This window comes from Melanerpes formicivorus, unplaced genomic scaffold (assembly GCF_026170545.1).
Source record: "Melanerpes formicivorus ecotype bairdi unplaced genomic scaffold, bMelFor1.0.p_v2 SCAF_4, whole genome shotgun sequence".
NCBI lineage: Eukaryota > Metazoa > Chordata > Aves > Piciformes > Picidae > Melanerpes > Melanerpes formicivorus.
In genome coordinates, this window is record NW_027142356.1 from 18,485,845 (window position 1) to 18,509,729 (window position 23,885).

The window sequence follows — 23,885 nt, forward strand, 5'->3', positions numbered from 1 at the left end:
AGTTTCTGTTGGCCTTGAAAGATTCCACATTCCACAGTATCCTCAGTGCTCCTCTAAAATTGTGTGTGGCATTCTCTCACATTACTTCCGCTAAAATAGTTATGAAATCCTCTTCTTCTTTGAGGTGCTATGTAACTTTCTGAGCTTTTGGCACTTTCTGATGTTGTGCCCTGCAGTTTCCTGTGGTCTGCTCAGCTAGCCAAACTTCATGCCAAGGCCTGCCCACCTTAACAATGACTACCTGGCAGGGTACCTATGTGCCTACTTACACTAAATGCCTAAATTTTGGTGGGTTCCTCATTGGTTAATTTCTATTTACAAACCAAAATTCAAATGGTATATGTGCATTAACCTTTATGGAAACATTGCTAGATTACTACACAATTATCCATAACTCCACAAAACCCCTCGATGGTCCTCTTCTCTCTCTCAATGTATGTACACCACCACGATACCAATATTATGATAAAATCTTTTCTATATTGCTTTATGCACCTCTGATACAACACAGACATAGCCTTTAATACATTTTAATGGCTGGTATATCCTCATGTTTGAAAACATCCAATCTAAAATCCTAGTAAGAGGGATAATTAAGGAATAATTAATTGGTGATAATTAAGAAGTTCTCTTATTTCCCATAGAAGTTTGCGTGAAGGAAAAAAACCCAACAAAACAATCAGAAATATTAAAGATATGTTTGTATGCAATCAGTTTAGCCAGCATCTGTTCATAGTGAACATCATTTCCCCCAGCAGTCTCCTCAGAGTTATATAAAATTTAATGTAAAAGCAACCCTGTACTACTTTTAAAGGATACTGTACTGATGGCGAGATAGTATTATCTCCTCCTATATATTTAATTATATTTAATTCAGGCAACTAATATGCTGTATTTTGTTAGAGAGATTTGTACCACAGTCTGGAGATGATTGTACCATAACTTACATTACATTTGCTTCCCCTCATCAGCTACATTCATCAGCACATTCTTTTTAGTTTTGCTGTTGTCTTCACTGTTTTAAATACAATCAGGATTGCTGAACTCTTTCAATTGCTTGTTACATGAGCCATCTGGTATCTGGGCATAAGGGAAAGACTAAGCATATACAGGGACATATGCAGCATGCACCACTTCCAGTGGCAGGCAACTGATTTTCCTCAGCAGAGACAGGGTAAGACAGGAGTTTTTAAGGGCATATAGTTTGTATGATATTTGGGATGAAAACACACCTGCAAATCTGCATAGCTGTACATCATTTGGAAGACTGTTATAAGCTTAGCAGTCCACAAAACTAAAACTGAGTGTGAAAATCAAATGTCTGAACACAGAGGCAAAGCCCTCAACCAAAAAGATTTCCCCTTTTACAGAAGAATATTAGAACTACAAACTTGCTGTAGTTAACTATGGATTTTAGTACTGCTGGAGTATCTTAGATTGAAATCTCTTATATTCTAACTGAACTAGGAAATTTGTGAGTAATTTTTTTTTTTAATTTTCCTTCTCCTGTAAACTCTGCATATGGTAAAGAGGAGAAAAAAGTGATTTAGTCAAGTGAAAGTTTGCCCTCTGGCCTGCACACTCAGCTGGCTAAGTAATAGACTGCCTGGCAGGATTTGCCTTTTTAAAATGACTCAGATGTGCAGCTCACATTCTGCACAAGGAGGAAGCAGAGTTTAATTCTCTGAAGCTATGATGGCATAATACCCATAGGAGAAATATCTTTTTCTTGCTATGTACTCTGCTGCACATTGCACACAAAGATGGAAAATGACCATGTCATGAAACCTTAGCAGTAGGAGCCATTCCAGCTTAAAGAAAGTTGAGCGTAATAAGCATAATCAATTCTACTTTGATCAATAACTTTTTAATAATCCTAACAAGTGAGGGGTTTAGCTGAAGAGAAGACTACTTTGCCTGGTGATAATCATCAAGGATATTACAAATTCAGTTATCCAACAGGTCAAAGAGATACTGTGTTTACATTTTCCTGGGTGTTTTTGGTGATAAGGAATGATCAAAGCCAAAAATGTCTCTGCTTTTAGTTTAGTTGAAAGCAAGACAAATGTCCCCAAACATTTAGACAAGCAAATAAATGTTTTGTGCATTGTTAACATCTTCTATGTACAAACTGCTTTTTTTTTTTTTCTTTTACAAAGTAACAAATAAGTGACTAAGAAATAATTTAGTGAGATTTGGTCATGTTCTCTGTATTCAAACTGCTGGACTCTAAAGGAAAAAGGAAATATGCATCTATAGTTAGTAATACACTTCATGAATGCATGCTAATGAAGCAGCAGATGCAAAGGCTTCAGGTAAATCTGAACCAAATAGAAAAGACAATTAGAGATCCCCATGTAAGGTACGTGTAAAAAGACAATTTTTGCATTCAAGATCTCAAGCATGTAAGAAATCTAAAAAACAGTTTAGGGCTAACTTTGCTCCAAGTGGAATATGAACTATTTGTTCTCCCTTATTTTCTGCCAGTGTAGAGTGTAAACAGAAAAAGCAAGATAGTTTCATAGTTTCATAGTTTCATAGTTTCATAGTTTCATTCAGGGTTGGAAGGGACCACAAGGATCATCTAGTTCCAACCCCCCTGCCATGGGCAGGGACACCCCACACTAGATCAGGCTGGACAGAGCCTCATCCAGCCTGCTCTTAAACACCCCCAGGGACGGGGCCTCGACCACCTCCCTGGACAACCCATTCCAGGGTTTCACCACTCTCATGGTGAAGAACCTCCTCCTCACATCCAGCCTGAATCTCCCCACCTCCAGCTTCATTCCATTCCCCCTAGTCCTATCACTACCTGATATCCTGAGAAGTCCTTCCCCTGCCTTCCTGTAGGCCCCCTTCAGATACTGGAAGGCGACAATTAGGTCACCTCGGAGCCTTCTCTTCTGCAGACTGAACAGCCCCAACTCCTTCAGTCTGTTCTCATAGGAGAGGTGCTCCAGCCCTCTGATCATCCTCGTGGCCCTTCTCTGGACACGTTCCAGCACCTCCACATCCCTCTTGTAATAGGGGCTCCAGAACTGGACACAGTACTCCAGGTGGGGTCTCACCAGGGCTGAGTAGAGGGGGAGGATCACCTCCCTCGACCTGCTAGCCACACTTCTCCTGATGCAGCCCAGGATCTGATTGGCTTTGCGGGCTGCAAGTGCACACTGAGAGCTCATGTTGAGCTTTTTGTCCACCAGCACCCCCAAGTCTCTCTCCTCAGGGCTATCCTCCAGCCAGTCACTGCCCAGCCTGTATTTGTGCCTGGGATTGCCTCGACCCAGATGCAGGACCCTGCACTTGCTCTTATTGAACTTCATGAGGTTGGCTTGTGCCCACCTCTCCAGCCTGTCAAGGTCCCTCTGGATGGCCTCCCTTCCCTCCAGCGTGTCTGCTGCACCACACAGCTTGGTGTCATCAGCAAACTTGCTGAGGGTGCACTCAATGCCACTGTCCATGTCCCCCACAAAGATGTTGAATAAGATAGGTCCCAGGACTGATCCCTGAGGGACTCCACTTGTCACTGGCCTCCATTGGGACATGGAGCCATTGACAGCCACTCTTTGGGTGCGGCCATCAAGCCAGTTCCTTATCCATCTAGCGGTCCACCAATCAAACCCATGTGTCACCAGTTTGGAGACCAGGATGTGGTGCGGGACAGTGTCGAAGGCTTTGCTCAGGTCCAGGTAAATGACATCAGTTGCTCGCCCCTCATCTATTAATTTTGTCACCTGCTCATAGAAGGCCACCAGGTTGGTCAGGCAGGATTTGCCCTTGGCAAAGCCATGCTGACTGTTCCCAATCACCTCTTCACTATTCTTTTGAGCGAGTAGTGACTCCAGGAGGATCTGTTCCATGATCTTTCCAGGCACAGAGGTGAGACTGACTGGCCTGTAGTTCCCTGGTTCCTCCTTCTTGCCCTTTTTGAAGATGGGGGCAATGTTTCCCCTTTTCCAGTCTGTGGGGACTTCACCAGACTGCCAGGACTTTTGAAATATAATAGAGAGGGGTTTAGCAACCTCATCTGCCAGTTCTCTCAGCACCCGTGGGTGTAACCCGTCGGGTCCCATGGACTTGAACACTTTCAGGTTCTTCAGATGATCACGAACCTGATCTGCACTTACAATGGGCAGTTCTTCCTCCCTGTCCCTGGCTTTGACTTCCATAACATCAGGAGTGTGGCTAGAGGCCCTTGCAGTGAAGACTGAGGTAAAGAAGTTATTAAGTACCTCAGCCTTTTCCTCATCACAGGTGACCATGTCACCATTTTCTTTTCTGAGGGGGCCCACACCTTCCCTAGTCTTCTTCTTCCCATTAATATACCTGTAAAAGTTCTTAGTATTCCCTTTAATCTCCCTGGCTAGATTCAACTCAAACTCTGCTTTGGCTTTCCTGACCAGGACTCTTGCTGCTCGGGCAGCTTCCTTGTATTCCCCCTGTTCTACCTGTCCTTCCCTCCACTTCCTGTAGAGTTTCCTTTTAAGTAATAGTGTGTCCAGTAGCTCCTTGCCCATCCAGGCAGGCCTCCTAGCATTCTTACCTGCTTTTCTCTTTGTTGGTACACAGAGCTCCTGGACACAGAGGAGGTGGTCCTTGAATACTGACCAGCTATCCTGGGTCCCTCTTCCCTCCAGGGCTTTGTCCCACGACACTTTGGCTAGCAGATCCCTGAAGCGATCAAAATCTGCATGCCTAAAGTCTAGGGTCGTGAGCTTGGAATACTTCCTCCTGATTGCCCTGAGGATGTTAAATTCAACTGCTTCATGGTCACTGCAGCCAAGGCCGTCTATGAGCCTCACATTGCTTACCAGCCCTTCCCTGTTGGTGAGAACAAGGTCCAGCATAGCACCATTTCTTGTTGGTTCCTCCACCATTTGGAGGAGGAAGTTGTCTTCTATGCAGTCCAGGAACATCCTGGATTGCTGGTGCCTTGCTGTGTTGTCCCTCCAGCAGATGTCCGGGTGGTTGAAATCACCCATGAGGACCAGGGCTTGTGACCTGGAAGCTGCTTCTATTTGCCTATGGAGGGCCTCATCTGCTTGGATCTGCTGGTCAGGTGGCCTGTAGGAGACCCCCACAGTAATATCTTCTTCCCCTGTCCTGCCTTTAATTTTGACCCATACACTCTCAACTAGCTTATCATCCCTCCCCAGCTGGAGCTCCACTGATTCCAACTGGCTATTGACATAGAGGGCAACACCTCCTCCTCTCCTTCCCTGCCTATCCTTCCTAAAGAGTTTATACCCATCTATCCCTACATCCCACTCATGGGATTCATCCCACCAAGTTTCAGTAACAGCCACTATGTCGTGGCATCCCAGCAGCACAGTGGCCCTTAACTCATCCTGTTTATTGCCCAAGCTGCGCGCATTAGCATAGAAGCACTTCAGCTGGGCTGGCCCTGTCCTCCTCTTGTGACAAATCCCCTCGGTTTCCACAGAATGTCCTGGTGGATCATTCGTGGCTTGCCTCAGGGTAGCAAGTTGAGAGCCCTTACCAGCTCTCCTTCTCTCTACTGCTGGTGAGCTGCCCCTCTGTTTGTCACCAGCCAGCAGGAGACTATTAACCCCTTCCCCCTTCAAATCTAGTTTAAAGCCCTATCAATGAGCCCTGCCAATTCCTGCCCCAGGATTCTTATCCCACTCTGGGATAACCTGAAATACTACCTATTTTAGACCTGGCTGAAAAAAAAAAGACATTTTACTTTCTCTTTCTCATACACATCTGTAATACACACAGGAATAGATCCAGCTGTCTCTAAGCATAGGCAAGGTAGGCTGTATTCTGTATGTGTACCCTGAGTAGCAATGGAGTGACTGAGAAGTACCCTGAGAAATGGCAGAGGCTAAAAAAGAGGATCCTGGAAACTACCAACCTATCATCTTCACCTCTGTGCCTGGGAATATCATGGAACAAATCTTCCTGGAAGCTATACTGAAACACGGAGAACAGGGAGGTGATTTGAGACATCCAGCATGGCTTCACCGAGTGAAAGTCCAGCCTGACCAACCTAGTGCCTTTCTATGATGGTTTGACTGTATCAGTGGACAATGGAAGACCAACAGATGTTATCTATCTGGGCTTTTGTAAAGCCTTTGACACAGTCCCTCACAACATCCTTCTCTTTAAGCTGGAGAGATATGGATTTGCTGGTTGGACTGTTCAGTGTATAAGGAATCATTTGGATGATTGCATCCAAAGGATAGAGGTCCATGGCTCAATATCCAGATGGAGACAGGTGACAAATAGTGTCCTTCAAGGGTTTTTATTGGGACCAGTGCTATTCAATATCATCATCAATGATATAAACAGCAAGATTGAAAAGACCTTCAGTGAATTTGCAGATGATACCAAGCTGAGTTATGTGGTTCATGAGGATGAATGACTGGATGCTATCCACAGGGACCTGGACAGGCTGGCAAGGTGAGATGAGAAGAATCTCATGAGGTTTAATGAGGCAAAGTGTAATGTCCTGCACCTAGCTTGGGGCAATCCTAGATATCAATACACGCTGGAGGATGATGAAATTGAGAGCAGCCCTTCAGAAAAGGATTTGGGGGTGCTGGTAGATGAGAAGCTGGATATGAGCCAACAGTGTGTACTTGCAGCCCAGAAAGCCAGTCACATTGTACATTGCATCAGAAGCACAGCCAGCAGATTGAGAGAGGTGATTCTGCCACTTTGCTTTGGTAAGACCTCACCTAGAGTACTGTATCCAACCCTGGAAGCCATCAGTACAGGAAGGACATAGACCTGATGGAGCAGGTCCAGAAGAGGGCCACAAAAATGATCAGGGGACTGGAACACTTCTCCTACACAGACAGGCTGAGGGAGCTGGGGTTGTTCAGCCTGAAGAGGAGAAGGATCCAGGGAGACCTAATAGGGACCTTACAGTACCTACAAGAAGGCTGGAGAGGGACTATTTTCAAAGGCCTGTAGTGATAGGATGAAAGGCAATGGTTTTAAATTAGAGAAGAGTAGATTTAGATCAGATGTCAGGAACAAATTCTTTACCATGAGGGTAGTGGAACACTGGAACAGAGTGGCCAGGGAGGTGGTTGAGGCCCCATCCCTGAAGATATTCAGGGTCAGGTTCAACAAGGATCTGAGCAACCTGATCTAGTGGAGGATGTCCCTGCTTACTGCAAGGCAGTTGGACCTTTGGTGGTCTCTTCAACCCAACCCATTCTGTGATTCTATGGTTATGGATTTGCTGTTTGCACTGCCAGTGCCAGAAATGTCGAGACAGAAAAGGCAACCTGCCTGCAACCCTGTCTCCACAGCAGCATGTGGCTAGTCTTAGTGTATCTTCCTTGGCATGACAACATTGATTAATGCCTATCTGTTCAGAAGCACAGAGATGGTTCAACACACCTTCCCAAAACAAATATACCATTTGAACTTCTCTAACAGATTTGAGAGAGAGGAGCCTGGTTTTATTGGTTTGTGATGGAGTCCACATGAGCAAATAAATAAAGAATGCCTGGAGAGAGCAAGGAGTAAAAATCAACTAGGTACACCACTGACTGGAGGAGAAACTACAAGAAGACAAATGAAATAAGAGAATTATTTCAGAGGCAAATAAATGTAACTGAACGTCTGAGAGAAGAACAGTTTGCTGTCAACAGTTTGCTCTTGAGTGTGCGTGGAAAAGGGGGAAAGCTAAACTACTGAAGCAGGTAAGCCTCAACATGTGTATTTGTATCTCTCATAACTCTGGTATGCATCTCCATCTGAGGAGAACCAAAAAAGTGCAAACATGAGCCTAAGACAGATCTTTGTAAGTTCCTGAAATTTTCCTTTTCTTGAAAAAAATCTTAATGCAAATCAACCTTATGAATTACTGCATAATACACACATCTAATATTATTTCTCAGATAGTGGATGAAATATTCATCCAAGATTGACATCTATCAGGTTTTTATAACTTCAGGTTCCAAAAAGGAAGTCAGGCACAAGTGTTCTTCTTCTTGTATACTAATAGCTTCTGATCAATTTGCATTTGCTTTGACTTACCTCTGTTTATTTAAAAATCAGAAAGTGATGAAGCTGAGCTTCTACCTTTCATTAGCCACTCTGGTCACTGCTGTACTATTTTTCAATACTGTTCACTGTTACAGACCTTTTGGAGAATAAAAAGCATTTGCACTGAAATAGTTTGAAGGCCTTTCACATCCACAGTGATTAAGATGTCTTTGGCTCTGAAGAGAAGAAATGTTTTCCATTGTCTATCCAAAATTGATGACTTATACACATACCAAACCAAATAATATTTTCAGGAAGTACTGTGCTCTCCTGATTGCACTTTCTTATGCACAACAGACTTGTGAGAGTCACAATATCACACACAGTATTGGAGGTTGGAAGGGACCTGCAGAAATCCTCGGGTCCAACCCCCTGCCAAAGAAGGATCACCTACGGTAGTCTGCACAGGGATGCATCCATAAGGTCCTGTTGCAGTAAAATATGCCACCGCATGTTACAAAGTGTAATACTGACATCTAGTGCAACAAACTGGCATGGCACGGCCCAGAAATAGCTTAAGGAGCAGATTTTCGTTTTGTCAAATATTGAGGTAAAAGTCAATGCCAGCAAGTTTCTGCAAGCTAAACTTAATAAATTATCTTTAATGTTTCATTTTATCAGATTGAAATTAATTTCTTAAGCCTTGGTCAGACAAAACAAGGTAAACTATGTGGGAGAAGAGTAACAGTAAAGAAAGAATTGCAACTTTTCTTTGATTCTTATATCCTGTTAAATTAGACACTCAGCACATTGTCCTGGCAGGCGTTTTTGTATTCACTGACTTCAGGTACCTCTCAGATCTCTTACACAAGGGAAATTGAGCAAGTTAAATGGAAATCTGTGTACCTGAAGGAGTAAATTAAAATATGATGTCTGGGAATGAAAAAGAAAGAATGGCTTAGGAAAGTAAGAAATCAAAGAAAGAAATGTAAGAACAATACAAGCCATCTGAAAAAAAAGAAAAAAAAATAAAGAAGAAAAATGAGACAATGGTAGTGTAAACTGATGGGGGGGGTGGAAATCGAAACTAAAATAAATGCTATATCTAATACGGGAGGGAAGAGGGTTGAGGGGAGTTAAAAAAAAAGGAGCTAATTCTAATAGTTTCATACCAAAAGTAGAACCTCTCAAATGTTCAAAATTTGCACTTTTTACTGTTTGTACAGCTGCTTTAAAAGGCTAGAGGAAAGTTAGGTATATCTCAGTTACAGGCCTAGCAGAGATTTCAGAAGGATCAGCCACAAAGTATTGAGAAGGTAAAACTAATGCTGCTGGTTTCTAAGTCTGAATGGGAAACATTTGTTTAGTTCCTATTGACTATCTTTAAAATAAAAAAAAAATTAAAAATGAATAATAATTAAAAAAACCAAACCTCACACAAACAATCTGAGCCCTAAAGCTTTTAAACACCTGGGTACTTCTAACCATAGTATAATATTATCTGCACAAAGTAACATTTCTACTGAATTTTCTTAACAATTCTTTCTTATCTTGATAGCAGACACAAGTCACTTCAGTTTTACTTGAGATGAATTATGGGTGAAAGCATAAAGTAGATATTGTCCTGTTACCCAGAAACTCACTTGTGAGTTTATAGTCTTAGTCACATCACACTGTGGCCACTTTGTCAGGGAAGGCAGTCCTACCCAAAGTTCCTTAGGCATACTAGAGAGATTTACATTTGCTTGCAGTTTCTCTAGTTGTCTTCAACAGTTAGATCTGATTGCTGAGAAACCTTTTGGATCCTTATGGCTCAAGAAAGGAAGGAACAGCCTATTTCTATGAGAAAAGAAAGTTAAAGCTGCTTTATTCTTTCAAAGAATTCCAAGATGAAAAGTACAAATACCTGCTGCCTTTCACATGCACAATAAATTCAAAGCCTTCACAACACATTATATGAATGAATATATTGTGTAGAATGTGCACAATAAGCCAAACATTTTCCAGGAGTATGGCACTCATTGTCTGAGCATGTATCCTACAGAAATTTCCAGACTTTCCAGACTCACTGTTGCTTTGTCACAGCTACTACACAGTAACTCCAACAGGGCTGAATGATGGCCAGGATTCCTGGTAAAGTGTGCACTGTTTTGAATTCTGTTATATTATTCTGGGATAAAATCCTTCAAACATGATAATCAAGATAGGAGAGTTTGATTTACCATTTCAGGTGGCATTGTCTTTTGACTACCTCATAACCTAAAGCAAAGCAGCCCATAAGACCTGTATGTAAACTGGGGGGAATTTCTAAGAAGAAAAGAAGAAAGCCTTTCTTCTCCCAAGTTAGTCATACAAGAAAGGATTCAGAAATCTACTTCCAGAAATCAATCAATGCCAGGTAAATGCAGCAAAAATGGTAGAGTCCAAGAAACAAAGAAAAAAAAAAATCTGCAATATCACAGAATCAAGCAGGATGGAAGAGACCTCCAAGATCATCAAGTCCACTCAATCACCCAACCCTAACTAATCAACTAGACCACGGCACTAAGTGCCTCATCCAGTTCTTTCTTAAACACCTCCAGGGACATCAACCCCACAACCTCCCTGGGCAGCCCATTCCAAACGGCAATCACTCTTTCTGTGAAGAACTTTCTAAGATCAAGCCTAAATTTCCCCCTGCACATCTTGAGCTTGTTCTGGTGCTGGTTGCCTGGGAGCAGAGACCAAATCCCACATGGCTACAACCACCCTTCAGGTAATTGTAAATGGCAATAAGGTCTCCCCTGAGCCTCCTCTTCTCCATGCTAAGCAACCCCAGCTCCCTCAGCCTCTCCTCGCAGGGCTTGTGCTCCAAACCCCTCACCAGCTTTGTTGCCCTTCTCTGGACACATTCCAGCAACTCGACATCTTTCCTAAACTGAGGGGCCCAGAACTGGACACAGGACTCAAGTTGTGGCCTAACCAGTGCTGAGTACAGGGGCAGAATGACTTCCCTGCTCCTGCTGGCCACCCTATTCCTGATGCAGGCCAGAATGCCATTGGCCTCCTTGGCCACCTGGGCACATTGCTGGCTCATGTTCAGCCTACTGTCATGAGTTTTCTAGCTGAAAAGGACTGGAGATACTTAATTTAGAGAGGAAATCAATAAGGGGAGATCACAGAAGTATATCAGCTACACAAGCAAGGAGGAATCAGATACTGCAGCCCATCATCTCAAGAGTGCAAAAGGGCTAATAAAAATATAAGCAAAATTTAACAGGAACAGCCTTCAAAAAACTCATCTGAATACAATCAAGCAGATATTTTGACTGAAGGGCTCATATTACATACTGACGAGTTTGCCACTCAATTTATTAAAATCCTGTGTCACAAACCAAATCAAAACCAGAACTCACATTTTCAGGGGAGCAAGTAGTTGTAAATTAAAGGGCAGTTACAAGAAGCCTGTGACTCATATTCACTCTTGTGGACTGCAGATCCTGCCCACACATGGTTGCCAGCTGGACAAGAACCTTTTGCCCCATCCAGAACTTTCCACCTCAGGAAGTATTTAAATTAAAATCTGAGTGTTCTCTCACTAAATTCACCACTGTGGCTGCTGTTCCCTGCTCTTGACTCAGTAAAGCTTTGCTCAGCAGGAAGCAAGAAACCTTTCATGGGCCCCTCAATTTTTACTGTCTGAAACTTTCACTGTTTTGCTTTTATAATGATTAATACTTTCACTTTTTTTTTTTTTTTTTTCATTTTAAAATTGACTGTTTAAAGCTTTCACCTTTGAGGTCTGCTGTGCCTAAAATTCTCACCATTTTTGAAAGGTAGACTCTTGCATCAAGTATGGTGTTTGTTAACAAAAATACACATTTGACTGCCTTAAAACCAGACAAAGCTGCTCTTCTCATCATCCTTTTCCAGTCTCTGAATGTGATCCTGCAATGCAGCCACAATCTCTTTATTTCATGTCTGTGGTTTTATAGTTCACTTTTATTGTCTACACATACAGTTTGATTTTTCAGCCAACTTTGCAAGATACTTCTGCCTGGCACAAATCTATTCTTTGTATCTTTCTTGTCTCCTGCCAGTTGTAGCATCAGGTCTTGTCATCTACTCCCACTAGATTCAGGAGCAAGTAACTATATTCAGACTCTTCCTCCATCATCCTGGTATTACCAGCATCTCCATTCAGATGAAACTTTCTCCTTGTATTCCTAAAAAATATCTGAAGAGCTGATTTTTCCTTTAACTATACTTACAGACATCTCTATTTTCTTCTTGTATGCCTCTCACCCTCACTCTTTTAAAGTTATCTTCCACGGTTCAATAGTTTTCATCTTAGATACTCACAGGCCTCCTTCCTCCCAATCAGTCTTATCTTAAAAAACATACTTCACTACATCTTCAAAGGTTTGTGGGAGCCCAGAAGCCACACTAGGCCTGGCTGAGAGTCTCTGTGCTTGCAGAAGAACGTGGTGGCATGATCCAGTAGGGTATTTAAGCCAACTTGATTGAGAAATTTTTGCCACATTTCTGAGCCATTCAAGAAAGAAAGGCTTTTGTGGGAAGTGGTTCTTAATGGAAGACTGTAGCCGTCAGTATAGTATTTGCTGCAACAGCAGCTCTATCTCCAACAAACTCCTACATGAACACTGCTCTCAGTCAGGAAACTGAGGAGTGGATAATAGCACCAGCCCTAGGTGAGCCCTAGGTCTAAGGCATAAAATATTTTTCAGGGAAGTCAAATTTTTCCCATGATTCTCCTGCATAACACTGGGCAACCTACACTAGGCTTTATGTGTGTCATTCATGGTCAATGTGAAAAGTGGTTTGCGTACCTTGAGTACCAGCAGTATACCTTCTTGTCTGACCTGAAGCTGAAGCTGTTTCCATAGAGAAAAATATTTCATGGACATGGAGATACAACAGCCTTCTGTGGTTCACCTTCCACATTTGATCTTGGCCTGCTGTTACCAGCCGAGGCTTCAAATACAGCACCAAGTCTGAAAGATAGTTTTAGCTTCTCTGTTCTTACACCAGGGTTACATGTTTTCAGGTACTTCAGATACCTGGTTCTTCCATTTGCAGTCTGTTAAACAGTTTCTGTTAAACAGTTTTTTTTTGGTTTGTTTTTTTTTTTTTTCCTGGCTGTTTTCAGATCATTAACTTAGAAATTGTTTCTAAATTCAACTAGGCAGTCATTTAAAAATAGTTGTATAGTCTTTGCCACTATAATCTCTAGTAAACCCTTTTTAATGTTTGACTGTACAGGGAGTTCAGCTGAGCCATTTGATTTGCAGCACGTGAGTATGTAAAATATGCAGCATGCCATATTCACCTTTTTTCTAGCATCCCCACATACAGAAGTCACAGGCACAGTGGATTTAAATTTTATATTACCCAATGGAACAAGGAATACTGATAGAGGAGTTTGTAGTAAACTCAGCTGGTATATGTAAATGATAAAACTGAAATCTGTATAAACAAGTGATAGGTAGGTAGGTCTATATTGCTGCACCACCAGTAATAAACAAGGATTAACTCATTTTCTTGTCACCGATTTTCTAATGCTTCTGGTTCTATGAAATTGCTTCATCATGTCTGCATCAGCATGACTTCAGAGATATAGTCTCATAAAATCAAAGGTTATTACATGCAGATATTAAGTGATTTCTGGGGCTGCAGTGAAGGAACTATCTTTAGGGGCAGTTAACAGCAGCAATTTGTTAGCATGCAAGTCAATTTACATTGCTCAGAAGCAGGTTAAATAAGCTCTCTTTGCCATACCTAGCCAGCATGCTTAAGTTTTCACTCTGTCATTTTAGATTTCAATTTATATAGGGGTTTTGACCAGAAAACCCCATGGGAAATGTTTAATATGGGAATATATTCCAGATAACTTAAACTTGGATGCTGTTCAAAGTTTGAAAACTGTAGCCTTTCTTCCAGTATAAAAGCTGTAGAAATAAAATAGATTCATCTCCAGAAGTGTCCACACTTCAGTCCAGTGAAAAAGCATCCACATTAGCTGTTCACAGAGTGAAGTGAGGTGAGGTGATTGTTCAGACTCTGTGCTTTCACTCCCATCTCTATGGCACTTCACAGGCCAGTGGAAGACTTTTGCTCATTTAAGGCATTCCCATTCTGTCACATAAAAGAAAAACAGTCTGCTGGTTTTCACAGACAGCACAACACTGAAAAGGCATGAGGAGATGGGGAAAGAAATGAAGAATAACACTATTTTTAATTAAAAGTTTTGCATAGCTTTTCACACTTGACTACTCCTTGACATTGCACTTTATGTACAAAGCACCAACCAATGCTGTGAAATAAGTCAATATGCAATCACGAAAAATTTTAAAACACACTTTAAAGGTTGGTTTAAAACCTCACTGGAAGCTTGAAAAATGCTTTGAAGGCATACCTGCACCATATCAATAACAAACCATGCACATTTCACACTTAGCATTTTCAGATTACATTCCTTTGTGACTTCATGCTGATAAGGACACAAATCTAAACTTTCTGCTCCAGTAACTAAAGTTTCTGTGATTGGAAAACTACCAACAGTCAGAAGTAATAAATATAATATGACATACACACACACACAGAGGTGAGCAACAAAGGATGGAGGTACCAAAATCACACTAATTAATTTTATTACTTTAGATTTATTCTGATTTTCCTTAGATATTAAACCACTTTGGCAGCTTTCTTAAATTGTTTTTCTCTCTTTATATTGCATTTGAAATTATATCAAAGAACAGGGTTTTTAAAATGCAATTTAAAAAAAAAAGTCTTGTTTCTAAATGACTGCTAGAAGCCCATTGGCAGTTATCTCACAGCTACTTTAAATCATGTTTTCATGATTGCAGCATTCAGGAGTTGTGATCTCTACACAGCAAGCCTGAAAAGAGGTGGGGTAGAATAATAAGTGTGGAATAATCAGAAATAAAAACTCCAGTGACAAATAATTCTGACACACATGGTCATGTGTTCTGTTGTCACCTAACCATAAAGAAACTGGAGCACATCTCATTTCACTTAATTGGGGCAGATGGATGCAGAACTGTTGAGGATCATCGACAACAAGCAACTGCATTGCCATCTCACTAACATGCAATCTGCATAACTTTTGTTTGTCATGCACATATTTTACAAAAAATGCCCCAAAGATGCAGCAGTGTCATACTAAGAACTGCTGCAGGGAAAGATGAGGCATTCCCACCTGTTCCATCTTTTATGGTTCTCAATCTCACAAAGCCTTTGGGCTGCCTTTCCAAAGCCCTGCAAAATAAACAAATGTTTCAGTGTGGCAAAGCTGAGAACATGCTTGGGTGCCTTAGTAATTTGCTCTGCTCCATTTGCTTTTGACTCAATTCAGGAAGGTCACTATCAACATGAAAAATGCAAGCAAACCCTTGTGTCCTAAACAAACAAATAATGAATAACAAAACCCAGGAAGAATCAAAATTTGCATCAGCTTTATAATATATTGTTTTGTTCAGCATTCACAGAAGTAAAACTTTTTAAAGGGATCTTTTTGTTTCATTAAATACTGTCTGTTTATTGAATTTTATTGTAAAATTATTGAAGTAACCCTGATCATGATAAAAACACACATCTCAAACCTATGAATTAGTTTTGAGCTTTAAACACATGATCAGTGTTTTTCTCCAACAAAACCAGAGAAAAATTGAGAGGTTGTCTTAAACACAGCCAGGAATTCAGCCCCAAATCCTGCTTTCACCAAGACTCATGCATGTTGCAAAGTGCTGAAATGAAGGATCTGAAAGGTATCCAGCATGGACTGCTAAAACCACAAAATGACCTGATGGCCTCTTCACCTCCTTGAAAAGCAAAATAGTATTATTATTTTTTTCCTGCTTCACATCACAAGCACTTACTCCTGGTTAGCTGGCCAGGAAGAAGAGAAAGAACGTAGTTGCTGCCCCTGTCTGGTTAGACTACTGGTAACCCCTTTAATCACTAACAGAAGCATGATGCATGGAGACAAGAGCGTGTGACACACACCATAGTTTCTCACTTTCCTTCTACAGTTAAGTTGTGTTTTCTTTCAAAGGAGAATTCACTGAGAAGAATGTGCTTTAAAGAAAGTAATTCCTTACAAAAGCCCTACCAAACACAAAAATGATGAAATAGAAAAAAATGTATCATGAAGCAATCTCTTAAGTTTTTTAAGAGAGAAGTTGAACAGTAAATAAGTGTTGGGCTGCACTGGAGAACAGAATAGTCATACACATGGTGTGAGCACTTTCTGTTCTTTGCATTGAATAGTATGGGGTCTGTAATCATGATAATTGCAGGCTATAACAAAAAGCATATTCAAGTAGAAGAGGGAAAGCAGCAATTTAATTACTGAATCAAATGTCAAGTCTGACAGTTTCTAGCTTCCCACTACAATCTTAATAGCATTCTTCTGAGATGTGCACTTGAACACATGTATGTTATATACATATTTAGAATTATCTGGATATGTTAGAAAACTGTTCCTTTTAAATTTTTTAAATTATCATTGTATTTAAAAAATAAGATTCAGATCATGTCTCAGGTATTTAGTCAACCATACAGCCAAACACCAACAAAATGAGTGAGTTTTTAAAGCAGGAGCTTCTTTGCTATTAGGCCAATTACAGAATTTTCTGATGAACACAGAGTAACACTCCTATCTTTTCAGATGAGGACTGGAAGTATATGTAAGCACCTTTTAACAGGCTTGTATATAGTTTACATAGTAAGGGCATGCATATGCTTGGGTGAACACTTATGGTGTAAAATGGACATCCCAAAACCCACTAGTTGACAGTGGTGTGAGCTGTTGCTCCACACAGAACTGTAAGAAGACTATTAAAACCTGTGCAGGATTAGGTCAGCATACAGCCTTCTGACCACAGAAGAAAGAAAATACCTAAACGTACCAAAAGAAAAAAAAAGGGGGGAGGGAATTGTACACTAGTGACTAGTGCCTGAGTAGAACCCAAGGACCATCCTTCTGAAATCTTTCCAAGCCTTGGTCTAACTTGCAGTCATTCCTTACAAGTGAAGAGCAAGACTGAACTTTCTGCCTAAGACATGCTAGCATCAAGGTGCCATGAGACCACACATCACTGACAAAAATATACTACCAACAATGGACAACAACAGCCATTACAATGCCTAGCAGTAAATAAGCTATAAAAGAAACAGATTTTTTGATGCATGTATTTTCCATATAAAAGCATTTTCTAACAATTAACAGAGTAAATTTTATAAAATTGGAGGGGTTTTTTTTTATCATGTATTAAAAACATCTGCGTGCAACAACTTACTGCTGCTGCTTTGAGGGATTTAGAGCCACTCAGCTGGAGGAAGTCACTGACTAATGATCTTAAAGCGGAATGTGTTAAAGTGTTAAACTAGCTTTTGTCCCCAGTAGTTCCTTCTGCTGCCTGTTTATTTCAGTTCAGTTACTCATTTGCTCAGAATTGAAAACTAGCTGTGCAATCTGTAGAACAAAAATGGTATGATAGCTGACAAGGTCTTCTGTTTCTCAAATGTTAGGTATGTACTAATCAGAAATAACTATCCCAGTTCATTAATTGCAGAAAGCATTCCATTTTATACACATTTTCAAATTCTTCTCAAGCAAGTGTCAAGAATGCTTCAGGTAGATTTGTATGACTATTTGTCATGAGTTGAGTTGAACGTGCTGCTAGTATTCAATACTATGCTGCCATTATTGCCAGATTCAAAATGAAAGTGTTGGCTGCAGCGAAGTGTCATGGGGCTTGAAGTTCAGATTGTAACATGAGAAGGTTCCTTTTCATGTTGCTGCTTCTGGTTTCCAGGTTTTGGGGCATTGTTTTTTTCCACTGGGTGGTGGGCTGTGGGTTGGGGGGAGGTTACTGGCTTGTGCTGCTGCTTCTGCATTTTGCTGAGCTTTCCTGCAAATAGACTAAGGTCATTGTGTATTGGATCATTTAAAGCAAAACTCTTTATCTCAGCCCAGAGGGTTTTTGTGTGTTACTTTCCCTCCGGTCTGTGTGGGGAGAGAGGGGCTTGTGAGAGAGGGATATGTTAACCCAGAATCTAACTCATGAACACTTTCATCTCACTTTTAAATTTTGTCCATATGTAGTCTCCAGTAAAATATATAAAAATAACCCAACCCCTTAAATAAATTATATTCTTTTCTTTCTAATATCAGAGACACAAAGACAAAGCAAGGCTGAAGACATGACTGAAATAGTTGATGCATGTCAATTCGTTTCAGTAGAGATGCTCACTGCTCTATTTCTACTCCATCAATGTCAGATTTTAAAAGTGAACAAAAACAACCTAGAAAAATATGAGAGACACTTTTATTCCTTTTTTTATTTTTTTTTTTATCAGAGCTACTGGTTTTATCTTTTCCTCAATGTCCCTCCTATCTCTTCCCTGCCTGCAGCAGCTTATCATGGTATTTAGCAATTCTTAACCCAGCCAATGCTGTTAGCTTATCAACACACCATCTAGTATAACATTCACTGAGCCAGTGGCTACTGGCTCCCCTTTCCTAAAAAGCTCTTAGTAAACTGCCTTTCCCACAGAAAACAATCAGACATCAACAGCAGGGGAGCCAGGCCATTTGGATCTCATCCAATACAGCCTCACATGTACAAATTGGAAGTCACTATATTAATTTTAATGCTAACTACTTCAGAGATGACAACAAAATACTTATTATCTGAAAGCTGTCAGCATGCATAATGAAGAGCAATAGGAAGTTGCAGCTCTATATATGTTTTTTAAGTTGTCATTGCTAGGGAAGAAATATTTAAGCAGTGTATGAAGCTTAATGCTGAAGCAGTTATTTATGTACTCATAACAGCGTTGCACACAGGATTATGAGTTAAGTGGTTAACAGACAGAACAAGAGAAATTCCCAAGTCCTTTTATTAAAAATACCTAGGTTTATTCCCTCTTCATTAGCCAAAGAGAAATCTCTAAACAGAAAATTATGTACCTCAGGCTAAGCTTTATAAATGTACTTCAATCTACCATCTTGTTTACAAGATACATGAGATAAATATTAGGCGACTACATTTATCTGAGGACTGCTTGCAAATGTGTTCCCAGTTATGTTTATTCAGCAATATGCAGTTAAAACAAGAGCAACAGCTACAGTATTAATATTTGCTCTCTATGGCAGGTTTGCCTCACTTCATTTCTTTGATATTCACCCAAATACATCAGCGCAGAAGCAGCCCCACAGGTCACTGGTCAGCCAAGTTGACCTTGTCCCCTTCCTTCAGTCAAAGGACAAGGTGGAAAAGGACCAAAAGACAAGGGGGAAATCACATTAAAAGAAAGGTTAATATATCAAAGGTCTTACCATCTTCCAAAACAGAGGAAAAGGGAGTTATTTCTCTCAAGTAGGAATGTGGAGACAAAACTTCCTCTTTCAGTACTGGCCACCAGCCCCACAATGTAATCCTAAAGAGAAGAGGGTGTATTTTCACACTGGACTAACAATACTCAGAAAGCAGCAGGCAACTCACTCTGCCTATGACTTTAAATAACAAAAAAACACAATTTGTTGGTACAAATTCACTGTGCCAGTGCATTAAAGCAAATACAGGTGAGATACAATCGCAAATCCTTCTAGATTCTAACATTTCTTACCCAAGAGAATAATGCCCAGGTCAGTGGCCTGGACCACTAAAGCCATGTTGTTGGCTTTTATTTTCTTTTGGTAAAGGCTTTTTACTCAAGTTGTTAATCTCCTATGTGGATTAGGCTGTGCAGCTACTAAACTATGTGGAAGATGGATACAATCTCCTGCAAAGAATTTTCATTTGGGTCCTTATCATACAGCCATTCAAAGCTCTTCTGTCACTAGGACATGACTTTCTCCTCCTTACTTCAAAATTAGTCACTGTAAGTGTTAATTTTTTGAAATGGTAGGGGTTTGTACCTTTTACTCCCTTCCCTGACACATTGCTATGACTCACGGGTGGCTATAGTACAGGAATACAAGATTTGTATGTGTCAGATGCAGAAAAGCAGCAAGAAACTGAGGCAATGGTCTGTATCCACACCAAATGAAAGCTGCTCATTTTCAGATTTGTCTGGCCCCACCCCAATGCAGAAGAGGAGCTCAAGGCTGAGTCAGCCTCATCCACTTATGTATCCAACATAATCCAAAACAAACAAAACCACCACAAACCCCCCCACCCAGTTATAGCAGGAGAGACAGTAAACAAAGGTGATATTTGAACAAGAAAGTCAATTCAATTGCCACTGTGTAGTGACAGCTCACTTGCCCATTAATGACAGCAGACTTTAAACAACCTTTCCCACCTCAGGCTAATTCTTCCACATGACTGATGCCTCAAGACTGCTTCAGCACACTGTCTGCATGTAGCCTATAGCACTTGTTTAAACACTTTTTAAGGAATCATGAGGGAATGGGACTGAGGAGGTAGAGGTCCTTTATACAAAAGAAGGAAGATTGTCTCAGTTAAGAATATATTTTACTTTGTGTCTAGTAATATATTTATAAGTGCTTCCTGCAAATGATTTGCCATTTTTTCCTTCAGGACTTCAATGCTACACTAAATTTCAGGGATGTCTTATATTGGCTTTGATCTGGATGTTAAAAATAAGTAGATAAAAGGTGCTAAAATCTTTTAACTCTGGAAGGATGTTGCATGATAAACTGCAAGGGTGAAATTCTGACCTACACAACCCTCGAGCTGAACTTCATTACTTCAGCTATAGAGAGAACTAAAAACCTCCGATTTCCTAGTCGGCTCCAGAGACACAATGATTGACAGGCAGATAAATAAGGAACTAGAGTTCTAAGAAATATGGGCTATCTTTGAATTAGAGGAAATGAGAAAAATAGAAAGGCCTTTTGCAGTCCAAGTGAAGTGTAAGCTTAAGAACAAAAGGAAGAATAGTAATAAATCTTGATGAAATAAATATTTAAGACAGGACAAAAGTAAATTTCCAAACCATTAACATGCTCCAAATTTGCATTAGAAAATACTGCTCTTCACATAAAAATGCATTTTCCTTGAATTTAAACTTAAATTGGAGAAAAGATAGACTGCCAGCAAGAGAAATATTTGATTTCTGTCTATGGTGATACTAATGGATAAAATTTGGGGAAAAGGAAAAGAGAACTGATAGGCATAAACACAGAAAAGCAAAGAAAATATTCCTGGAAATTTGCCTGCTAGGAAAAAACAAACCAACACCCCAACGCTCCCACCAAAATACCCCAACTAAACACAACAAAGTATCTCCTGCATGACTACTTGATTATTCATTTAGGTGTCTGCATATAAACATACTCACTTTTAGCCCAGAGAAGAGAGGCATAAGACTGGATCTTACCAATGTTTATAAATATTTAAAGAACAGGTGCCAAGAGGATGGGGCCAAATGCTTTTCAGTGGTGCCCATTGATAGGACAAGGGGCAATGAGCACAAACCAGAACACAGAAAGTTCCATATAAACATAAGGAATTTCATAATTATGTGGGAACTGCAAAAAGAACTGAGGGAATGCTAGACTCTAGGGAATGGGAATTAGTGTGATATGTCAGATCTCTAAGGCAGTTTTTAAGTAAGGTAGTTTTTGGTATGCAGTTCCCACATACATTCTTCATTTTAATTAAAGATATACATAAAAAGCAAGTATGGAAAGTTTTCTTCAATTCCAAACAGCATTACGTCTCCAGAAAGGCTTGAGGCTTGAAACTGCATTTAAATGGCCGATACCATGTATGCTATGAATTCTTTACCATCCATTTAACTAAATTGAATTTATTACCCAAATCATCTTCATATGTGAAATATTGGTTGTCTAGAAAAGTTTGCAATACCTAGACAGCAAAATAAGCAAACTGTGAATTTAATGGCACAGTATAAATACAAGCAAAACTGATAAAAGGGCAAGGCATGAATAATTTTTACATATCTTTCAACATAAAGCTGCTGCAGAAAAATTTGTATTCAGCTGAAGAATAACATTCTCAGTAAAACTTTCACTGTGCCTACAAGTAAACACAATACAAACATGCTCTTTGTAATAGAGAATTTATGAGCCAGATTTTCTGTAAACAACATTGAGAGTTGCCCCTCCCTGTCTGGCTTTCTACTTATCATTATAGGCAATATGGGAGGTCACCATAAACTAAGTGGTGAACATTAAGATCCTCCTTTAGAGCATTAAAAAAACAAAAAAAAAACATCCCCAACCAACCAACACCACCACCCCCCAAAACCCCAAACCCAAAAAAGTAGCTTTCAGTGATATAACTAAACAGTCTATTCTTTAAAGAGTTATAAGCTCAAATTAACACCAAAATATTTTTTATGTTCCTGCAAGTGGAACTGACCAAGAAAATTCAGGTTTTGTCTTTTCTAAAAAGTTAATTTTTAAAAAGAGATTGTGTCAACAATGCAACAATCTCAAAGACGGTTCACACTGAAAGGTCAAAAATTGATGTGCAATGAGAGTTTTTAAGTAACTGTTTCAATAGGTGACATTCTCATCTTTGAATGGTCTTCCTATATAGCATAGCCAAGGCTAAGGATTTTATTGATGAAAATCATTTGCCTTGTGATCACCCAAAGAAATAGCAATATAAACAGGAAAAGCATATTAATATACAAAGATGTCTCCAAAAAATCTTGGTTTAGCCATGCAGCTCTTCAGAACATCAGCTTAGTAAAGGCATCTCAACAACTGTCAGCACAAGCTATATTAAGATTCTACTTTAGAAATATTTAGGTTGTAGATGTAGGTCATTATTCTACTGCTTTTGTCTTCACTAGCTTCAGTTCTTTTAATTACAAAACTGTAACATTATTACTAGTTCATTCAGTTATCAGAGAGCAAATATTTTGCACAGATTTGAGCACAGAGTTCTGTAATTGAATGGTACCTCTATGTAGCTCCTGCTATTTGAGAGATGGGACTACCACCACTGGGAAAGTATTCCATCTCTAATACTGACAGGGTCTCCTGACATTCATCTTAAATATTGTATTGTTAAAATTCATTCTCTTACTCCTTTGTATATTTTTGTAACATTCTCTAAACAGTTCCATTCTTCTCTGTGGGAATCATATGCTGTGAGAGAGACAGAATGCTCTTCCCCGTTTTCCTTTTCCATTGTAACTTCCCTTCATTGCATTTCATTATGTGGCCACTTACCTGATGTGACTGAAGTCCACCAATTCTATTCAATCACCATGGAGGAAGATAAATGTCATTGAGCATGCTCTGAAAGACTTTATACTCCTAATGATTATTAGTATTACTTGGTACATTGTGTGCACAGGAGTCCCAATGATACAGGAAGAATTATTACATCTGACGGTCACTAAAGAAAAAAATTAAAAACTTACTTTTATATATAGGTCTTATAATTTACTGTAGGATTAGGATGAGATTTGATAGGTTATGAGTAGAAAGCATGACAGAAAACAATTTCAGAGGTGAGATCAAAACAGAGACCCAAGCCTTCTTAATGTTTCTTTTCACCATTCACCCAATACCACCATAGCCCAAATATTTGTCGCAGCTGCTACAGCTTGCTTCCTTTGTGAACTCAAAATGAGAAAACAAGAGAAATGAGAACATTTTCCAACAAGTAATAACTTGCAAAATTATTTTTCTTTTGTTCTGTTTCTTTTAATCTGTTTTATTCTGTGAAACAGTATTAAGCAGCTGTATGAGGATAACTTAAAATGTCACCTCAAGCATTCATCTTAGAGCAGTAAAACCTGAGAATGCTAGAAAGGGAAAAAAAAAACAACCTGTTAAACCTATAGCCCAGTGTTACTCCCTCTTACAGCCAATCAGTTACTCAAAACACACATCATTAGTACCAAAACCAAGTAATTCCTTAGGCTGTCTTCAGTTCTCT